General features: G+C 36.9%; 1 long non-coding RNA gene across 1 annotated transcript; it reads right to left on the reverse strand.

Moving 5' to 3' along the window:
* Positions 1 to 8,898: 8,898 nt before the first annotated feature.
* LOC124918911 lies at positions 8,899 to 9,561 on the reverse strand. Its single transcript, XR_007097540.1, has 3 exons — positions 9,474 to 9,561; positions 9,167 to 9,273; positions 8,899 to 8,917 (listed from the first exon to the last, which is right to left on the reverse strand). It is a non-coding gene; the product is annotated as an uncharacterized LOC124918911 (long non-coding RNA).
* Between the last annotated feature and the right edge of the window lie 14,154 nt (positions 9,562 to 23,715).

The raw sequence follows: 23,715 nt of genomic DNA on the forward strand, positions 1-23,715 counted from the left end.
TTCAGATTAATTAATTAGGTAGATTTATGTTTTTAACTTTATATTCATTCTCATTACTACTTTATTTCAATTATTCACTCAATTTTATTAATGGTGTGAATTAAGAATGTCTGAAGGTCCTAAAACAACTTAGAAGAGTATGAGGAAGACACCCAAGAAATTGGATAAAAGCTACCAAAACCTACTTGCCCAATCCGAGTCCTTAAAGCTCCGAGGATCGTCTTCTAGAGACCAACCACCTATTGATGTGGTCCCGATTGCTACTGCACCTCCCCCAACAGACGAGGATGTTGAGGCTAGTGAGCTCCAAGAGTTTATAGAGAGCACATTTGCTGATATGGTGGATAGCGATGAGGCTGAAGACGAGGGTCTCGAGGAGCCTATCGAGGAGGAGGATGGCGAGAGGGAGCACGGTTCCACTCCCGACTCATCATCGACAGGTAACTCGTTTACAAATTAGTTAGTGTTTAAATTGATTGACATATCTAATTATGATTTTGATAATTTTGAAGAATCTTCTGCCCGCAAGAGACGGGAGAAGAACAAAAATATTGCGCTGTCTAAGAGGGTAGCGGGGACAAGGATTCCTCTGACGTTTAGAGAGAAGGATGGTAGGCCAGGCGGTACAGACGTGGGAAGAACACGGTGGTCTAGACATGTGGGGTCGATTATCCGGGACCCTGCAGCCGTCTCACACCGTCTTCTAAAGTGGAAGGCTTTAAGTGCAGACCAATTGGATTCACTGTGGACTGCTATCAAGGTAATACTTACTACTTGATTATACGTTACGTCATTAAATAATTATTTTTAACATTTGGATGTTATTTTTTTCAGGATCCGTTCGAAGCTACTAATGGTGATATTGAGTCTTTTCGAATGACAGGATTGGGACACGCCAATCAGATATGGGATAGATGGCGGTCGAATTTGAACAAGACATATATCCGCGTCCACAAAGGAGACGAGGTGGCGGTACTGGCTAATCCTCCACCAGACTACGATCGTGATGATTGGGAGTATGTGTGTCGCAACCATTTCTTCACAGAAACATTTAAGGTACGGTTTCATAATTCAAATAAAAGTTGATATTAATTAATCTAACTTCATTTTTTATTTCAAATACAGAGAAACAGTTCTACAAATATGAAGAACAGGAAGAAGCTGAAATTCCCGCATCGAACGGGAAGTAGACCGTTTGCACAAATTGAAGACGAGTTGGTAAGTACATTATTTGTAATAAATTATCTAAAGATTGTTATTAATTATATAAATCATTTATTTCAACAGGCGATTGAAATGGGACGGGCACCGTCTGTAATTGAAGTATTCAAGAGGACCCGTACCCCAAAACCGACAAAAGAAAACCCAACACCCGTCCCGGACGAACACGTGCAAGAGAAAATTGTAAGTGAATTTAATATGCCTAGTTTTTTATTATAGAAATGATATTTTATTTGAATTGTGCAGGTTGAGATGGAGGAGGTTGTTAGTAACGAACCGGGAATATCGGATTTTGAATTGATGGAGAGGTTGTTCGGACAACAAAAACACGGGGTAGTGTTCGGAATGGAATCAGGCGTCCGGCCCACACACTTTCGTGAGGATTGTCGAAGTGGAAACAGTTCACAGAGTAACAATGAGCGATTGTTAGAAGAGAATCAAATAATGAAGCTCAAGATGGAGGAACTAGAGAAGAGGGATGAAGAAAGAAGGCGCAGAATGGAAAAAATGGAAGCGGAAAAAGAAGAAATTGTGACAAGAATGGAGAGGGAGAAGTTAGAGATGAACGCAAGAATGGAGAGAATCGAATTGTATATGAGGCAACAACCACCTCCTCCCCCCACAAGCTAAGGTTGTTTCGATTCAAAACATGTTTTCATTAGTAGTTGTATCAATTTGAATTTGTAACAGATCGATTGTTCGGATTATTAGTTTGGTTTCGAATTTTGTAATGATAATGATCAATTAATGTGATCGTTTAATGTATGTGGCATTTCTTTTATCATTGATATATTGGTTTGGCTGAACAGGTTTTGGTTGCAAGGTTTTGGTTGCGAGCAAAATAATCGGCACATTTTTAAAAATTTACGGGAAAAAACTGAAAGTAAAATTGAAATCTCTCGGTTTTTCTTCAAATAGAAAAACCGAGAGATATTAGACAACTCTCGGTTTTTACCCAAAGAGAAAACCGAGAGTTATATGACAAACCCTCGGTTTTTACCCAAAGAGGAAAACCGAGAGTTATTAGAAAACTCTCGGTTTTTCCACAAAGAGGAAAACCTAAAGTTTTCTAATAACTCTCGGTTTTCTTCAAATGGAGAAAACCGAGAGTTTTCAATATCTTTCGATTTTAGAAAACCGAGAGTTTTCTAATAACTCTCGGTTTTCCTCTTTGGGTAAAAACCGAGAGTTATTAGAAAACTCTCGGTTTTATACGAAGAGAAAAACCGAAAGTTAAATGAAAACTCTCGGTTTTCTCCATTTGAGGAAAACTGAAAATTATTTGTAAAACCCTCGGTTTTTCCACAAAGAGAAAAACCGAAAGTTTTTCAATTACCTTTCGGTTTTACTCTAGGGTATCTAAACCGAAAACTCTACGATATCTCTCGGTAAATGCCCAATTGTTTTTAACGAGAGAGTCAATACCAAGGGATGGCGAGAGTTACCAAAACCTTCGGTAAAGTGTCTATTCCGAAAGTTATAGGGTCAAAACCGAGAGTTTTTACTCTCGGTTTTGACCCCTTTTTCACCAATGAAAGAGTAATTAAAAAATTGATAAATTTTACTAGCTACTAAAATGTTTTTGTTAAGTAAATTTATATTTGAAAACTAGCATTATCTCACATTCATACCTTCCATTTTAACTTAAAGTGTTTTAAATGAAAATCGAACTCGTAATATTTAATCTCTTATAAACTACATTTGTCATTTAAGCTATCTTACTATGTTGTTTTTATTAAGTTTTATTTTTCCAATATTATCTAATTTGGATTGACTTGATACGTAATTTAAAGAATGTTTTCAGCCGCTCTCATAAACTTGATTCTTAATTTAAGATGTTAGGAGTTATGCAAAACCGTGCCTTTATTTAATTTATCTGTATTTTATGTATTTGTATGAAAATTTCTCAAATAAAAAGAAAAGAATAAGTTAAAATGTTTGAAAAATTTTTTTATTAGCCGTTGAAATGTTTATGTTAGTTTTATTAGCTCTATCTCGATCGCAATAATCCAAGTTGTATATTATTCTGTTAGATAGTTCTTCCATTAAAGATGAAAATATTGAGAGGCTCGATATTGAACATTGTGTGTTTTCAAGAGCTTCATCCAAATACCTGAGACATAGACTAATAATTTCATTCACAAGATAACTCTCGTTTATTGTGTCTTTTGGGTGATTTTTATTCCATAAATACATTTTCATTGTACACATATATTGTTTTATCGGATATAATCATTGAAATTGGACAAGACCCCTAACTATATCCTCAAGTGACAAGGGTACTGGGTGATGCATCATGATGTCGAACAACGATGGTGAGAAAATAATTTCCAATTTGTATAGTGTCGTTACAATATCCAAGTACAATTGTTCTAGGTCCGATGCACTCAACACTTTGGAACACAACAAATGAAAGAACAGTTACAAATTTACTGTAGCATCATAGATAGCATCTAGAAGCAATTCACGGGTTGTTAAAGGAATAAGATATTCTAATAGAATGTGGCAATCATGACCCTTCAATTCTGTAATCTTCTTCTTTTCAAAATTTACACAACCTACAATGTTTGAGAAAAAGCAATCAGACAACTTAAGATCCTTCAGGAATTTACAAAAACGTTGCTTATTCTTAGAGGACAAAGTGAAAGTCTCTTCAGAATAATGAACCAAAACTCCTCCGATATTTACATGATGTAACTAAGGTTTTATGTTCAAGAGTTATAAATCTTTTAGGACTGTAGGACAATCCTTAGTCTTCCTTTTCACATTCATCATTGTTCTCAACACACCATCACAAATATTTTTCTTAATATGCATCATATCCAAATTATGTCTCAATAATAGTGAAAATAGAAGAAATTGTTAAGTTTGTTCCAATTGTCTCCCCAGTTTCATGACATATCTTGGTTATCTTCCTCTTATTCTTAGTCAGAATTGTGCCTTCTAAGTCTCGTGCTTACTCATAAATTTCTTTCCCGGTTAACATTTTCGAGGGCTCTCTATAAATTTTTCGACCATCAAACGACATTTTATCCCTCCAGTATTTGTGGTTTGGTGGAAGGAAGCGTTTGTGACCCATGTAATATTGTTTTTGTCCATTACTCAATCGAAGAGATATAGTGTCACAGTTTAAACAAAGATAAGTGAATTTCCCTTTTGTACTCCAGTTGGAAAAGTTTGTGTAAGGTGGAAGTCGTTAATGGTCCATAACAATGTTGTACGCATGTTAAAGGATTGTGTGTATGAAATATTCTCACACCACGATTTCACAGTTCAAACAACTCTTGGATCAATGGCTAGGGAAATATGTTAATTGCATCTCCCAGATTCTTTAGGCTTGGAATTAAAAAAGATAGAATGAAATTTCTAGGATCCATACAAAGAGTGGGTGACACGTTATAAGAAATTAGAATAATCGGCCAAATACTGTATGACTTTTTCCCATTTACAAAGGGTTGGAACCAATCGCTTGATAATCCAATTCTCACGCTACAGGTGTCCAACCCTAAGTCCTTATACCTATCATCAAACGTTTTCCAGGTGTATGAATCAGTCGGATGTCTCAACATATCACCTTCAACTTTTACTTCTTTGTGTCATCTCATCATTAGAGTAGTCTTAGAGTACATGTATAGCCTCTACGTTCTTAGTATTATAGGAAAATATCTTAAAACTTTAGTGGGCATAAATTTTCCATTTTGCTTCTTCCGAACTACCTCACTTGTTTGGTCGACTTTCTATCTAGAATGGCCACAAACTCTACAAGATTCTAAATTTTTGTTGTTCTTCCAAACTTGCATACAATTGCTCTTACATTCATCTATTTTCTCATACATAAGCCTGATATCTGTAATGAATTTCTTACATTCGTAGTATCAATTTAGCAATTGAGCGTCCATCGGTAATATGTCATATTGAAGTAGACACAACAACATATTGAACGAAGTGTTTGTCCATTGACCGAAATTCTTTATGTGAAGGAGTTTCAGAATTGCTGATAATTTTATTATGCGTGCACCTTCATATAAAGGCCATTTAGATTATCAAGCAATTTATTGAATCTTTGCGGATACTCGATTGGTTCATGGTTGCTCGAGCCACCATTAACGTTGTAGTACATATCATGCATAAAATCTTACATATATTGTTCTTCATTGACTGGTAGAGTACTTGTGACTTCCGGTACCACATTATCCGAGTCACCTTCATGATCATCCTCATTATCATGATCATCTATGGGCTTTGGAGCGCAATTAGGAGTCAATATGGATCAAATAGGTGCATACGAGGTATATGAAATAAGAAACCAGAATCTGGACCTGAAAAATTGATGAAGGTATGAGCTGGTCTCTAAAAAAGATTCTTAAACTAAGAAGCAATATTGTAGATCTTTTTGACAATCGGCTAGGGGACGAGAAATGCACTCTATTCTGGAACGACCCCTAGTTCGAAATTTAGCCTATTATCCATAAGGAGGAGTTTCAAAATACCCGCATCTAAAGGGACTGCATAGAAGCGAAAATCAGAGACATTAAAGACGAGAATTGAGACTCACTCCTGAGAAGAAATCTAGAAGGACAGAGGATACTAGATCATATAAGTAACATAAAACTACACGAGAGACCGAATATTCATGAATGGAAAGATAAGTACAATGGGAAGCTGGTATCGAAGAAAATATGAGAGGTAACCCGGGAAAAAGCGTAGAAAGTAGAATGAGCTCCTCTTGTATGGTCAACGAAGATTATCCCTAGACACCAGTTCCTCCTATGGCTCGCCTTCTAGGAAAGACTCGGCACTCGTGATCGTATCATCAAGTATATGAGCATCCCAGATGCAAGCTGTCTTCTATGTAGAGGAAATGAAGAAACCATAGATCACCTATTCGGGAGCTGCTGTATTACTTCGAGCATTGGGACAGTTTCTATAAAAGCCTGAAGCTGATTAGTTTCCCGAGCAAATGGAATGAAATCAAAGTTGTAGCACTACTCAAAGCCAAGGGAAATAGATTTGAAACAAGCGTGTTCAAGTGCGGCATTGGAGTAGTGGTGTATAACATTTAGCAAGAAACGAAATGCAAGGGTATATGGCAGAACCCGCAGGAGCGTTGAAGAGTTATGGAAAGATATTGTATCAAATTGCAGCGCCCTCGCGGGAACGTGGACAAGAAGTCCAAGCACGGAGCAGAACTGGAATATCTATAAGAACTGAAATTCATCGTTTTTTAAACTCACTAGAATTGAAAACATTGTAATCAGATAGTTCATTTTCGTTTTTAGCTTTTTAGTTTTTATTCATAATGTTACGACTTCAAATCATTCTAGGTCTGTCTAGAATGATCTCTTAAACTCGTAGTTTTTTTCCTATTTTTGGGGATTTTTAATGAAATTACGCTAAGTCGTTTTTCCCCCAAAAAACCACGTTAGTAGTACTATTCTTTTCTCAATGAAAATACCAGAATTCATAATTCAGAGTTATTTCATAAACGATGAGGTGAGTCTTTACATTGATTATATCCTTAAAAGTTTTGTTCAAACATTTTACGCAAGGGCATTTCATTTTCTGTCGTCTTGTACTACTCACTGCAAAATATAATAAGTGGTCAACTCCTTCCTCATATTTTGGATGATCTCGACGTAAGCTCATCCAAGTTTTTTCGGGTACTTTCATCATTCTAATAAGATGGAAAACCTAAGTAAAACAGAAGTGGATAACTAAATTTCCCTTTATAAAAATAGAATTTTCCATTAATATATTGAACCAAAAATCTATAATCAGGCTAAACCTAGAAGTATAAAAATCAGAAATCACACCAAATTCAGCAATATAAGAACAAGACGACAATCAATTGTTAGGAATCATAATTAATTCTCTTTACAATAACTATTAGCAATCAATTGATAGTAATCTTAATTAATCTATAAACTTTTCATAAACCCTAAATCATATAAATTTCAGAAAATATATAATTAGACTAAACTTAAAAGTATATAAACCCTAACTCACACCAATTTCAGCAATATGAAAACAAGACCACAATCAATCAAAGAGATTTATTAACAACACTAGACAATTATTAAAATCATACTTATCCAAATGAACATTTATGTGGAATGTCGACTTCAAACATTTTTATTGTCCAAATTAAAAACAACTCTGCACATAAATTGCATATTCATAAACCCTAAATCACACCAATTTCAGTAAATCTATAATTATGTTAAACCTAGAAGTATATAAAACCCTAAATCAGACCAATTTCAACTATTTATAATTATAATTAGGCTAAACCTAGAAGTATAAAAAATCACATCAATTACATATTCATAAACCCTTAATCAAATAAAAAAGAGAAGACATACATGCAGGAAGAGTTTGTTGGGAGAAGAGTTCGATGGAGGTAAATCGATCGTCTAGCTAGAGTTCCTTCCTTTGGTGGAGATGCGGCGGCGGCGTAGATCTGCGACTTGAGGTAGAACAGAGGCAGGGTGGACCGACTGGAGGAAGAACGGCGACTGGGAGGCGGGGGGAGGTTTCCGTAGAGAGAAGAAAGAGAGAGGGTGTAGGAAAGGGTTTCTACCAAAAACGCGATTTAAAGGGATAATACTTAAAGATATAATAAATCTTTTGATATTAACTCTTAACTAACCACCTAAACATTGTTCTAAGTGTTGGGAATGGGCCAAAACCGAAAGAATTACCCAATTCTTTCGATATAACCTTTAAATACCGAAAGAAATACCAATTTCTTTTAGCTTTGGCCTTAATTACCCAGAAATTCTCAAATTTTAGGGAAGTGACATTTACCGAAAGAATTGGGTACACTAGTAAAAATAGACCCTATAGCGATTGGTAAACCGATCGTTATTAACCTCTAAACCAATGGCTATAAACCTATAGCAATTGGTCATATACAAATCGCTCTCAATCGACAGAAGTCTCCTTGTTGATGCCTTAATTAGCAACGACGATTGGTAGATAACCAATCGTTATAGTCTTATAGCGATTGGTGTAATAACCAATCGCTACTACTCAAAATCATTTAGCAATTGGTTTATTAACCAATCGCCACTTCCTTTATCAATTAAAAAAAATTATTATAATTTTATTCCTTTAGCAAGTCTTTTATCCATAATTTTTTTAACATACAGCATAATCCTGACTTGAGTTGCCATTAAATTGTTCGCTTGCACCCGTAAACCTTTTGTCTGAAACATCAAATTTCTTACTAATATGATCGTCTGTTTGACTTTTTGATGAAGCATTTTTGTTATTATGAGACACAATCTGTTCTATGAAGACATGAGCATTTCTCTGTAGTCAATCTGCTTCATTGAAATACAGCTGATGAGAACGAAAAGCTTCTCCGAAGGCATGGACTGAGATGTGAGGACTGCTCTTCAGATACGTGCTTTTGAGATTTTGAAAGTGAATGCCTTGGGCTTTGATGATTATCTCTAGAATTCTCAGTAAATTGATCATTTGTTTCGAACTTTGAGTTATTTCCCCTCAGAAAGTTTGATCATCCTTTGATTCTTATGAAACAGAATCATTATTTGCAGCACTTGAAGATGATGATGTTGATCTGAAAAAGAAAAGCTTCTTCATCTGAATGACTATGAGTACCTAAAGCTCATATAGAATGTTTAGTTGTCGTTAGTAAAACAAACTAACACCAGTCCTTTAGTTCTGTGACCTACAAAACAAAAGGAAGGTCCAACAATAGATGTTATGATGATTACACAAAACAAAAAATACAGAATAATTGAAAATGAAATTGGAAGACTTTTGAAGAAGATATATTTCACACTTTCATCATTTCATTTGCAAATCATTGATTTCTATTTAATCACTATAGGTAACAAACTTTTTGATTGAGAAAGATTAAATAGAAATACATAATAATTGAAGCATGAAAACCTCTAATAATCAATGGATTTACAACCTGTTTATGATAAAGCATGCCTAGATTTAACCCCAAGAGTCTGGATAAATGTGCCAGAATTTCTGAGTATGTCCCATTTCTTTAACCCCAAAAGTACACCCTCTTCCCTAGAACAACCATCAATACAAAAGAAAACAGATTAAGATATTCCCTTGATTCAAGAAAAGTTGGTTTGAGATTTAAAGAAATCATGCATCTAATGAAACACTAATGAAACACTCGAATTAAGAAGATTATTACTATTTTCCTATCAAAACTATTGAAACACAATCAGTTGTTTAAGTGGAAAAAGAAGAACAACACTTACCAAAGGCACTGAGGAGCAGTTCACTATCTCCACTTCTCTTCTTTACCTATAAATTGTTGGATGTTTATATAAAAATCGATGAACCCTACGACCAAGAAATGACCGTTGGAATATTCAGGGTATGCACCAAGAAGAAAAAGTGTCGTAAACAACGCTGTGAGAAGAACTACTAGAGAATAGAATTATATACAACTCAAGAGAGAGAAGAAATCCGAGATTAGTCAATTTCACAATTAGCACCGTGATCAAAGATTTAAACCTAGTTGCAAAGAAGATGCATATTATTGCATCCCATGCATAACATCCTTCTTACCTATCTTCACACCAAATTTCTCAATAAACCTTAAAATTTCAGTACACATCGATCACAAGTCACAACTACTACATATTTATGTAAAATTCACTATAAAATTCACCACAAGAAGAAGAAACATTATTAGAAAAGAAAAGTCACATATTAAGATGCATCATTTTCTACTTAAAGCTGCATCCTTGTATTAGAGACACAATCCTTTTCAGAAACTAGATCATCTCCTTCTTTTGTGCAGCAGTTATATGAACTAAATAGAAATTACAAGTTTTAATTTTCAATTCTACTAGCTAACTAACTAGTAGACCTAATTCGAGAATCTATTACGACAACTATGAACGAATCGCCTATATCTTTCAACGAATCGCTTATATCTTTCAACGAATCTGCCTATGTGGAGTTCTTTGAACTTCCATCGGAGGGTCACAAGTTCAATCTTACTTTACCGGTAGAGACTATCATAGAGATGAAGACGGTCTTTTACAACGAAGATTCTGAGATAAGGCTAAACGGGAAGAAGAAGAAGGCTCTAAAGCCTCATTTCATCTTATTAAATGACATTGTGGCGAAGGCTCTCCAAGGTAGAGTAGGCTCTTTCGATTCATATAGTCAGGATCGCTTCAACTATATGACTGACATTTCAAAAGGTATTCAAGTAAACTGGGCTTCAACTCTCTTTTTTAATCTCTGTGAATCGATATATTCCAAGAACAAGGAGAGTGTGAGTTTCGCAGCCCAACTCAATCGATATCTGAAGCATTTGGGTGTCCCTATGGGCGACGGTGAGGCTATTAACCCGAGTCACATATACACAAATTTCTCCATGAAGAGCGCTCTTGCATGAATGAAGCTCTCCAAAGAGATGGTTTTTGGCTCTTCCATCCAATAGAGTGGTGGTTGATCGGTCACTCATTCTAAAAGACATGCCGCTTCCGTGATGTCTATAGGGGCTACACGAACCAAATCGGTAATGGAGTTCGCGACGAGCATAAACAGCCAGAAGAGCTCCTTGAAGAAAGATTCTAGAGTAGTTTACTCCAGGGCAATAAGAAATCTTCCTCGTATTGTCGTTGTTCCTATTTCATATCTTTCCCCATCCCCCAACCCGTTGAAGAAACCGGCTAATCCATCTGGTCCTACTGCAGATTAGAAGAAGGCGTCCAAGGCGTCTAAAGCGTTTAATGCATCTGGTGCATCTAAAGCATCTAAGAAGACCAAAAAGGTAATCTCCACCTCTCCTTTGGCCTCTATGCCCATTTTTGATGTTCTTGTGATGGAACAAGCTTCTGGGCCGACCATTGAGCAAGTCGGTCCAACTATTGAAAATATTGACAGGGTCCCGTTGCTTGTCCGTCCCGAAGTGCCAGTGGTTGTTGTCGCTGTCAGTGTTATGAAAATGCCAACAGTTGTTGAGACTACTAGCATTATCCCCTCTAAAACAGAGGATACCACTATTCCAACGTGTGCTGTTGTTGTTGCATCATCTGCGCAGGGTCCTACTCTGCCTATTGTCGAGCCTCTCGCGGCCAAGATTGTTCAAATGCAATCTAATTTTATAGGGATGGGCGTTCTGTCCGTTCTTCCATAAGGGGCATTTCTGAAGCCTATAACCCCTTTTGAAATTATGAGATCGAACAAAAGGAGCCCCTGGAATCAATATTCGTGAATATATGTACTTTCCTAAACTTAAACCTGATGAGGTTCCTGGAAAAAGGAAAAGAGACTGCTGTTGAATCTCTTGAGAAGATATATGAATCTGGCTGCATTGTCAAGCTTGTAATGAAGCAGGTTGAACAAGGGGATACTGAGAAAATCAACATCTTTGACACTTGGGTGAATTACAGAATAGAAACTCAATTAGATGAGATGTTCTCAGAAGAGGAGATCGTTAAAGAATGGAAGAACGTAATAAAGAACGTGAAAAAAATATTAAGATGGGTTATGCCAGAGGTGGTTTCTAAAGCCCTCAATCGAAAGGAATTGGTGATGGCCAACATCATGGGGCATATCCTTCTTCCCTTGGTCGAAAAGAGAAAAGCCAACTTCAGCCCTATGGACAAAGATGCTCGTACGGAGCAAAATGCTTTGAAGAGGCTGGATCTCATTATGCATAGTTATTGCACAATCGTTCTCCAAAAGGTTCACGACATAGAATCGTCTAGGTTAACTCTATTTCATGACTCTTTTGATGAAGACGAGCCTATGGAAATTTTTTATGTTGATCAGTCCGGACTAGGAGAAGATGAGAAGGTTGTTGCCCATCTTGTTGAAATGGAAAACGTCTCTTTTGAAGAGACGCGTCTATCGCCCCTTAAGATTGTTATTCAAACCCCTGTTTTGGGTCAAGCTGAAACTGTTCTGGAAGAAGAAAGAGAGGTTGTTGTTGAAGCTCTTCTATCTAATATCTAACAGAAGGAGACATCTGAGGTGGCTCCTAATACTATTTTTCATGAAACCGTGGAAGAATATTCGGTGGGAGAAGAAGAATCAGCAAAGATTGATGATAAGTCTCCTATATCAAATATTGAGGGGGAACCATTGAAGGAGATAGACTTAGAAAAGACTCCCTCTGTTGAGGGGAACAAGATAATAAGGAAAATTCCTTTGAGGGTATTCCCTTAGAAGAATTCTTCATTCCGTGTTCTCCTGTTCCTCGATCATCTCCCTTCATTACAGCTGCAAACATTGCTGATCATGTTAATGAATTACCTTTGCATTCTAACGACATCTCAAGTGGAATTCAAAATGTATGTGCTGATATTATTAATGAAGAAGACAAATCTAAGGATGCGTCCAAGACTCCCTCTTCTTAGTCCAAGGATAAAGAACCTGAATGTTTTTTATATGTAACCACGCATATAAATCTTATTCGGACTACTCCGGCTCATTCTCAAACTGTGTCCTCAGTGTCTCACTCTTCTGATGAAGCGTTTCATAGAAATTCAAGTTTTCTTATTATGTTGGATGCAATAAATTCCATCAATCTGAAAATGGCGATATGCAATCAAGTTTGGTTAATCTTGAAAAGGGCTTAGTGTCTAGCCAAAACGAAATGTCTTCCATCCTCGCTATTCAAAAAGAATTGGAGAAGACTGCACAGAAACACATACGAAATCAACATTGCAAATTCCAAGTACAATAAGTTTGAGAAAAGTGTCAGTAATACTTAAACAGAGCAACATGCCGAGACAAAGACTCTCACTTTAGAACTTCATCAGGCCCTCATATCTTCAATAGATCTCGTTCAAGCTCAAATGGTGGAAGTATCCAGATCAATTAGTAGAGTTGAAGTATAAAGAATGGAGCATGATGACTCCCTTGCTAGGTCTATTCAAGCTATCGAAGTGGAAGAAACCAATGCCTCTAAGGAAAGAACTCGTGTGGTACTTCCTGATGATGTTATAGTTGATAATGTTAAAAAGGGGGAGGTAGCTCAAGAGGAGGCAGTTCTAGAGGTGGAGCTGTCAGAAGGAACTTCTAGAGGAACCCGATCAGAACGAAAAGCTAGTGAAGAGGATGAAGAACGTTTAAGACCAAGAAAGAAAAGCTTCGGTCGTGGAAGCGATAGAGGCGGTGGAAGTGGAGGCGGCCGAGGTGCTGCCACTCGTTATCTCAATCTCCTAACTGGCAACTCTTTGGATGCAGAAGATGATGATGCAAACGCGAAAAGGGAAGGACCATAAATCTCTTTCATTTTCATTTTTAAACTTATGATTTAAAAAGTTTTCCTGGTTTTTAACTTTTGTTGGGATATTTTTGTGAATCATTTTGATCGTACTTCATGAGTATCTACAATGATTTATTTAAGATTGCATGGTTTTAACATCATCAAAAGGGAAAAATTTTCGGAATTAAATTAACTCAACTAATTTTGATCATTTATCTTAAATCATCAAAAAGGGGGAAATTGTTGGGAAAAATTAAGAGTTAATTAACTTATAAGAAATTGTTTGGGAAACTAAGTAAAAAGTTAATTAACAGAAAAGTGCTAAATATTAATCAATTAAGTTTTGATGATGTTTGAATATGAAAGAAGCTAAGTCGTCTAATTGTTTCTATGCAGGTGCATCAGTTTTGGCTAATTTAGATATGGTCTAAGTAGGCTAATAAGACGTGATACGTAGTTAGAAGTGCTAGTCTAATAGATATGTATTTAGACGTGCTAGTCTAACAGATACGTAATTAGACGTGTCAGTATAACAGATATGTAGTTAGACGTGTCAGTCTAACAGATACGTAGTTAGACGTGTCAGTCTAACAGATACGTAGTTACACGTGCTAGTATAACAGATACGTAGTTAGACGTGTCAGTCTAACAGATACGTAATTAGACGTGCCAATCTAATAGATACGTAGTTAGACGTGTCAGTCTAACAGATACGTAATTAGACGTGCACGTCTAACAGATACGTAGTTAGACGTGCACGTCTAACAGATACGTAGTTAGACGTGTCAGTCTAACAGATACGTAGTTAGACGTGTCAGTCTAACAGATACGTAGTTAGACGTGCCAGTCTAACAGATACATAGTTAGACGTGCCAGTCTAACAGATACGTAGTTAGACGTGCCAGTCTTACATATACGTAGTTTGATGTGTCAGTCTAACAAACACGTAGTTAGACGTGCTAGTCTAACAGACACGTAGTTAAACGTGCTAGTCTAACAGACACGTAGTTAGACGTTCCATTCTAACAGACACGTAGTTAGACGTTCCATTCTAACAGACACGTAGTTTGACGTGACACTCTAACAGGCACGTTGTTAGATGTCGGCGTCTAACTCCTTTAGATCAGTCTGAAGGGATATGAAGTTAGACGTTGCAATCTAACTCCATTAGACGTTGTAGTATAACTCCATTAGACGTTGCAGTCTAACTCCATTAAACGTGGTAGTCTAATGGAACTCACTATTAGACGTTGGTGTCTAACTCCCTTAGACTTGGCAGTCTAATGGAGCACGTTTATTTCCCTACTTCAGAAGCTGTTTGAAGTTAACATGTGTCTACCCACGATTAACTAGTTCTACGCTACTCCTGCTCCACTTTCTCTTACAGACTAGTATGATAGCTATTTGCATGAAATGAATGAACGTCACATACGCAAAGATTCCTCCCACTACTTGTTCAGTTTAGGACAGTTGTAGAAGGATATCCCGTGCACTACCGTTTAGTACGACCACGTTCCAGAAGCACAGAATCTGATGTACTTTGTCCTTTAGGCGGCCATCCTATGGGTGCGTGCCACGTGTCTGGGAAGAAGATTCGACCGTTGGTGTCCTTGTACAACAAATAGATGATCAAGGACAACAACCGAATCACTGGTTACTCTGCTCGTTTTTCTATAATCTTACTCATCTACTCTTGCACTTATTGATTGTACATCTTTTCAAGTTCAAGAGAGAATCAAACATTGTTTAGCTGAGAGATATTATTGATCATATTGTAAGTTGATCAGAGTGTTATTTATTCCGTAAGTTGTATTTGATTCAAAGAAGTTTAGAGAAATCCTTCTGGTTGTTGAAAGAAGGGGTGACGTAGGAGAGCTAGTTCCGAACATCTATAAACAACTTGATGTGTTCTTTACTTTCAGTCCTTTCAATCTTCTTGGTTCAAAGCTTTAAAACCAAACAAATATTTCCGCACTTGAATTGTTTTCAAGAGTATTTGAAGGTTTGCGAAGAATAGAAAGAGATATTAATCCCTAATAGGATTTCTATCATTTTGTTTATCCGAAGTTGTTATCAATAGTTAGACCCCGTCTCTATTGATTATACTATTTCTATCACACACATTCTAATTATAATCAAATACAATCTCTTATACATCCAATCATTATCAAACACAAACTTATACTTGTAAATTCAATCACAATCCCTATACTTGGATATTGACACATAATTCATATGCTTAGATAATTAAACAAGATCCATAAACTTAGTAACCAAAACACCACTTAGAAAAGATAAAATAAATTAGTGAAGAAGGCACTACCGAGAGATTTGAATCAAATCTTTCAGTATTTGGTTCTAAAACCGACAGTTTTACCCCATTTCTTTCAGATTTGGCCTTAATTACTCATAAATTCTCAAAATTCTGGGACGTGGCCAATACTGAAAGAATTACCCAATTCTTTCGCCTTTACCCTTAAATACCGAAAGATTTGATTCAAATCTGTCTATATTTGATTATTTAAAATATCATAATTAATTAGATTTAAGCTTGATTAATTTTATTATTAAGAAAGTAAACATAATAATATACTTAGAAATTAAACAAAACGCCTACACATAGAAACACAATCCATACACACACATTCTAATTATAATCAAACACAAACCTATACTTATAAATTCATTCACAATCCCTATACTTAGATATTGATACACAATTTATATTCTTAGATAATTAAACAAGATCTTTATACTAAGAAACCAAAACATCACTTAGAAAAAGGAAAATAAATTAGTGAAGAATACCATTGCCGAAAGATTTGAATAGATTTGATTCAAATCATTCGGTATTTTGGGAGAAAAACTGAAAAATTTAGTTTATATCTCTTCGCATATCCCCTTCTGAAAAACCCAACACTTAGAAATTTTTTCTGTTTTTTAATGGTCAAAACCGACAAATTTAGTATAAATCTCTCGGCATGTCCCCTCTAGAAAAACCCAAACACTTAGATTTTTTCCCCTTTTTTAAAGAGTCAAAATAGATAGTTTTATTAATGTTTTGGCATTTCCCCTCTAGAAAAACCCAAACACTTATATTTTTTTCCTTGTTTTTTTGAATGGGCCAAAACCGACAGATTTAGTTATGTCTTTAGGCATTTCCCCTTTCAGAAAAATCTAAACACTTAGATTTTTTCCCCTGTTTTTTAATGTTCCAAAACCAATAAATTTAGTATAAATCTTTTGGCTTTTCCCCTTAAAAAAAATCCCATTTATTGGAAGGATCCAAAGCCAATAGATATAGACTATATATGTCGACATTTCATGACTATACTAACAAGCTAGTAGCACCTGTCGGTATATGTTATCATTCATGACATATTTCTTCCTTTTGATATGTATACGGAAAGATTTATATATTTTTCGGAAATATGTTTCGATAAAACACCCATTTTTACTAGTGTATATTGAGCTAATATTGTCTAATTTCCAAAAGAGTTCATGATAGGATCGGCTTTATCGATAGAGACGGGGGTCTGGCTAAGGATGAAGGCTTATGAAAAACAGTTTGAAAGAAATTCTGTTAGGAATTTAATTCGCTTTCTATTCTACGCAAACTTGTGTAAACACTTGAAATAGATTCAAGGCGGAATTTACTTGGGTTTGAAGCACAAGATGAAATATGAAAAGATGACAGAAAAGAAGAACACAACAGTTTGTTTATGGATGTTCGGAGAAACTCTCCTACGTCACCCCTTCTTCCAACCACAGGAAGGATTCACTATAATATGATTAGAATCAAATACAGTTTACTCACACACTTAGCTCACTATTGAACAGAACACTTTATATTCAATTACAAGATGAAGAATATCACTCAGCTAAAGGTGTTTTGATTCTAGCTCTCTCTCTCTCGATTCACACACAGTACAATCAGAAAGAAGCTTCACAATATTCAAAGGCTTGAATTCTCTGTAGTTTCAGTAAGCAAGATTGGCAAGTAACAGGTGCTTCGTCCATTGTCCTTAGGATTGGTTAAATACTGAGCAGGAGCTAACGGTCGAAACTTCAAGAATGATACGTGGCACTCTTCCATTGGAAAGCCTCCATTGTACACAGCAGGTTCTGAGCACCAGGATCGTGGCCGTATAGAACTGGTAGTGCGCCGAATATTCCATCAGGGATGTACCTGCAAAACAAGTATTTTGAGGAAAATTCTCTTACGTGGCATTTCTTGATTGGATGCGTATAACTGCTTCACTAGAAAGTGGAGCAGAAGTAGAGTACAGCTATAGCACGTGGGTAGGTGAGATTCTAGATTCAAGCGTACTACTTAAACTGAGCATTAGACGTATTTCAGTTAGACGGATTGTGAAAATCAGTCTAATGAAATAAGTCATCTCCTTCTAATATAAAAACATCTATTAGACCGCCTGGTCTAATAGAATTAGACTCGCGTCTAATTACAATAACCATTAGACTGCACGTCTAACTCCACTGAGTTAGAATGCACGTCTAATTCTGGTTCTACCTCAGACTTGTCTAAAGGAGTTAGACGCACATCTAACTTTCATTAATTAGACCACACGTCTAATTATTCAATAACCATTTAGACTGCACGTCTAACTCTACTGAGTTAGAATGCACTTCTAATTCCGGTTCTACCTCAGACTTGTCTGAAGGAGTTAGACAAGCGTCTAACTTTCACTTTCTATTAGACTGCACGTCTAACTTTATTAAGTTAGATTGCACGTCTAATTCCACATAAATTAGACTACTCGTCTAATTGCAAATATATTAGACTACACGTCTAACTCCGATGAGTTAGACTGTACGTCTAATTCCGAATATCAATTAGACTACCCGTCTAATTACAAATATATTAGACTTACGTCTAATTCCGTGTATTCATTAGACTTGCGTCTAATTCTTTACATCTATTAGACTACACGTCTAACTCCGATGAGTTAGACTGTACGTCTAATTCTATTAGACTTACGTCTAATTCCGTGTATTCATTGGACTTGCGTCTAATTCTTTACATCTGTTAGACTACACGTCTAACTCCGATGAGTTAGACTGTACGTCTAATTCTATTAGACTTATATCTAATTTCGTGTATTCATTAGACTTGCGTCTAATTCTTTACATTTATTAGACTACTCGTCTAACTCCGATGAGTTAGACTGTACGTCTAATTCTATTAGACTTACGTCTAATTCCGTGTATTCATTAGACTATCCGTCTAATTACACGTCTATTAGACTACACGTCTAACTCCGATGAGTTAGACTGTACGTCTAATTCTATGCAATGAAAGCCAAAATCGATATAATGACCCTCATTAGATCCAAGTCTTAAAACATATTGTCTCAATACAACTGTATCAAAACTAATAAGTTATTTCATCATCAAAATATCAGTGGTTAAATTATTTCAACATTTAGTCAAAATAATTTGACCCAACAATTTCCCCCTCTTTGATGAAGAAATTGCAAACCTTCATATATATTTCAAAGCTTGCATTCAACATATAAACAAACAAAAACCTTGTTCACTTACATCATTCATCTAAAAACCAGTATTCGAGAAACTATCAAAGTCAATTGTTCATAAGAGTTAAATAAGTTAAAAGAAGAGAAATCATTGTTCTTCCCTTTTAACTCGAGGATCGGTTGGACTTATCTATTGCCCGGGAAGCATGTTGAAGAAAGGAGGATAGCCGCGACCACCACGACCGCCTGTACTTGATCTTCCACCGCGTTCACCACCACTGGCACGTCCACCTTGATCGACATTGGATAGCCTACTCCGGCCACCACCACTTCGACCTCCACGCTCACCACCACTTCGACCACCACCTCTCTTGGTTGGCCTAGGATTGTCATCAGTGATTGGGGCTCGCCTGGATCTTGTGCCAGTTGACACACCATCATTTCTTCTCCTTGACTCTCCTTAAACTAGTCGAGGTTGAACACCTTCAGCATTGACCTTTGCAACCTCCTTCGCTTGAAACCTTATAGCAATGGAATCAACAAATTCTTGGCGTTCATTATCATTTCTACTCATGCAACCCTGGATTTCCACCATCTGATTCTTCACCAGACTGAATTCTTCCATAGTTTTCTTGTGGCGTTCATCATTGAATTGCCTTTCAATGTGCAATAATTCACTTTGACGGTTGAAGAGATCTTTTTGAAACTTTGAAAAGTTTACATTTGCGATATGGGTCTCATATGTGTTCTTCTTCAAAGTGTTATCTAGCTTAGTGAGGACCTTGAAAATATTGCGAAAGTTCTCCCTTTCTTCTTCCCTTGAGTTCATTGTTTGAGACATGGTCTTCTGAATCGATGAAATCATAGACCTCATACATCTTAGCACTTTGTTTCCTCCGGCAGATGACTCTTCTTAAGACGAAACTTCTTCAGATTCTGCTGCTATACTTTGAATAGGCTCAAAGTTTGTATGAACCTGCTAGGATTGCTCCGGATGATTCATTTCGGCATTCTTAGCAGCTTTGTCTCGTTCTTCTTCTTCAATTTCTTTTTCAGCCCTCTCAAATCTCTCAAGCATATTTCCAGAGTAGTGACGAGGAATGTTGATGTTTTCGTGAACACTTCCCACAACGGCATCGGGAAATAAATGGGGCTTCACAAACGTTGCTTGCTGATCATGTTCCTCCTCAGATGAGGATCTTTCTTCTTTATCGTCTTTCTCTTTGGAGGGTTCCCCCTTAGTTCTGAAAGTTTCTGGCTGAATATCCTCGGTCAATTTCTCTTGAACACCATCTGTTCTTGCAACAAGGGTTAAAATCACCTTTTCTTCAATAGGAGCTTTAAAAGCCTCCTTAGTCACATCTTCCACAAGAATATCTTCTTCATTTATCTCAAGAGCTTGTTCAGGCTCTTGAACAGTCACATTTTCTTCTTCTTCATTCGAACGTTCTTGGAAGGGTTGATCTAGAATGCGTCTCTCTTCGGCAGAAAGATTCCCGAATTCGATCAGGAGAGCAGCATCTAGCTCATCAGCATCTTGAATATCCATAGCTTCTTCTTCATTGAGAGGTTCTGCGCCAGAGCAATCAGCGCCATGAATGTGTCTAGAAGCGACAGAGATATAACTGTCCAGGATATCATTCAACTTCTTCAATACCTTTACTTCAACATCATCTCCTTTCACATCAGGATAGAAGTTAGCTTTCTTGGCTTCAAAAATTGGAAAAAGAGTTTTTCCAAAAATGCAAGCTTCCACCCGTTCTCTTTTCTTCAGAGCCTCATCAACTTCTGAAGTTCTTGCCCATTTCAAGACTTTCTTCTCGTTTGCCACCATCTTCTTCCATTCTTTTGTTATGGCAGCGTTTGACAGAGAGTCGTTGTACTTGGAGGACAGCCTCTACATGGACCAGGACTCATAAATTTCCAATTTCTTAGCAGTAAGAACTTTAACTTGATCCAAAATAAGGTCAACGATACCTGTTGCCTCAGATACATTCTCAGGAACTTGAATTGCAATGGATTTTCCTTTTCCAACAACCTCTATGGGTTTTGGAGCGGGTCTTGATTCACCAATCACAATTCCACTTGTCCCTTTTCTGGAGCGCAACAGTTCAAAAGCAGATTGTGGTTTCTTACAGAGCTCAGCAGGAATCTCCATACAAACAACTTTCCCGGCCACCAAAGAATCTTTAAGAACAGGAATAGTGGGTTCACCAGCCACAAGGGTAAGAACGGCACCTTGTTCTGGTTACGATGACTCTGTAGCACATGCGGCTACAAGATCTGTTTGAACAACAAGAGACTCAACCCTGTCAACAATTTCATCATTTGGACCGGCTGACTTAACAGTAGGCCCTTTAGCAGATTCTCTCAAAGGAGAGAATACAGATTCAGCTTGTTCTACTACGGGAACATCAAATTTAGGCACATCAGCCAAAGATTTAGAGGACTTCACCTTTGCAGATTTAGATGTTCGTGGCGCCCTTGTCTTCTTCTCCTTTGAGGCACAAGACCTCGAAGGTTTCCTCAAAAAGGTTGAGGGAGTGGATAATGATGACATTGGCGTTGCAGCAAGTACGCCTGGACCTGGCTTCAACCTTGATTCAACAGATTCAGAGTCCTTCTAGTTTGGACTTTTTAGACTGGAGGAACTTTCCTCCGATTCGTTCACCGTTTTGGTTCTCTTTGCCCCTGTTGACATAACAGAAGCAAAAGGCTTGGATCGGGTGGAAGCTTTTCCACCGGTCTGGAAACTGGAAGCACCAGATGTAGATTCAAGGTTGTTCTTCAACCTCGTAAGTGTACTAGCCACTGTAAGAGCAGTAAATATCGTGGAGAATTGATCTGCACCGATTCACCAACGGGAACCCCCAAATACTTCAACAAGTGACTTAGTTGAGCCGCATATGTAATACTTTCTTTGTTCGTCTGACTGATAGAATAACACAAATTCTGAAAAAGGTATGCGCCCAGTTTACCTGGATCCCTTTTGAGATAGCACACATATAGTCAAAACGGTATTGACTATAGAGATTGAAGGAACCGGATTTCCCTTGCAGCGCCTTCGCCACCACGTCGTTCAAAAGAATGAAATGCAGTTTGAATACCTTTTTGGATCCATTCACATGGATTTTTAAACCGTCTACAGAGAAAGTTGTCTTCATCTCCTCCATGATTTCTGAAGAGAGATCCAAGTCGAAAAGATGACCCTCCATCGGATGTTCAAAGAACTCCTCATAAACTGCTTTGTCAAAAGAAAACTTCATTCTGTTGACGGTTGCTACGATGGAATCATCCACCATAGTTGCCGTTTTGAAGAAATCGCGAACTTCGTCTTCGTAGAAGATGAACGGTCCGCCCAGATACTTCCTTAACCCAGAATATTGTAGGGTTTGGAACATCTTCACCACCTCCGGTTGATCAAACATATACACCGATGGAAAGTCCACATGCAAAGTACAGTGACCGAGAGTGATTTTCTTCACCATTTTTGAGAGAATATGAATCGACACAGGATTTCAGAGAGATTTAGTGACAGAACTGCAAATAAAGCTAGGGTTCTTAAAGATTTCGAGAGATTGGAAGCTTTCAAAATCATGCAGAAATGTCCTTATATAGATGAAAGAAGGATATACAGATTAACCGTCTATTCTAGGGGTATGGCCCATTAATAAATGTTAGACATCCTTTTTCAAGACATCATCATTAAAAATGAGGGTATATCAGTTATTTTCTCTAAATTCATAGACACGTGTCTTCATGTTATTAAGAGATGACTGTTTGATGTTTTGAGCGGGAAATCAGATAGCTCTCAACGTGGGACAGCTGTCCTTGATCAGTCTAATCGGCACGTAGTTAGACGTTTTTCTTATTCCACAAATCCATATTACACACGTCTATTAGACGCATACGTCTAATTCCGTGTTTGTAAAAATATTCGTCTAATGTTTATTAGACGTGTACGTCTAATTCCGCATAAACACCACGTGTTAGACGTGTGTTTATTAGACGTGAGCATCCTTTTGATCATGACGTAAAACGTCTAACGTCTATTAGACGTGTCCGTCTAATTACGTAGGTATAACACCTCAACATATAGAGTTAGATGTATGGATTATGCGCAAAAATACGTCTAAGTACATACTGTTTCTTTTAGACACCCTTGTCCAATTAGACCGATTAAGGATATTCGTCTAGAGAGTATCTTTACTTCCAAATTGATTTTTCCCTCTCATTATGAATATGGACATTTAGAGTTTAATAAACAATTTTTGTGGTCTAAAGACCAAAAACATTTTTAACAAATAAAAACATTTATTCTTCCAGAATGGCAAATGCCATTGTTGATCTTCCAAGCTGTGTACTCAGAGGAGTACTCTTCTAGCTTCCTTCCTGCTATCCTCCTGCATTACCTACAAAATAAACTATTGACAAACATTGGTACCCATACTTAATTGGGTCCTCGATCAATTTGTCCCTTAGGAATCCATATTTGAGTTATTCTAATGGATTTCCCATTTTGTTGTGATTAATGCATAAGATTTTGACTTAGCAGATGACTTCCTGCTAGCCAATAATCCTTTGACTTTTGAAGAAGATTTTCTTTTAAAAATCCTTGACTTAAAGTAAGGTTTTAAATTACCAGACTTATTAACTTTTTCTAGCTTATTCTTAAGCCAGCTAACAGTCGGTGGAACATAAACTATTTTTTTTAATGCAACTTCTTCATGAATAGGATCAGATTCAATGTCAGTCATACTTCCTTTGACA

Source organism: Impatiens glandulifera, chromosome 1 (assembly GCF_907164915.1).
Source record: "Impatiens glandulifera chromosome 1, dImpGla2.1, whole genome shotgun sequence".
Taxonomy (NCBI): domain Eukaryota; kingdom Viridiplantae; phylum Streptophyta; class Magnoliopsida; order Ericales; family Balsaminaceae; genus Impatiens; species Impatiens glandulifera.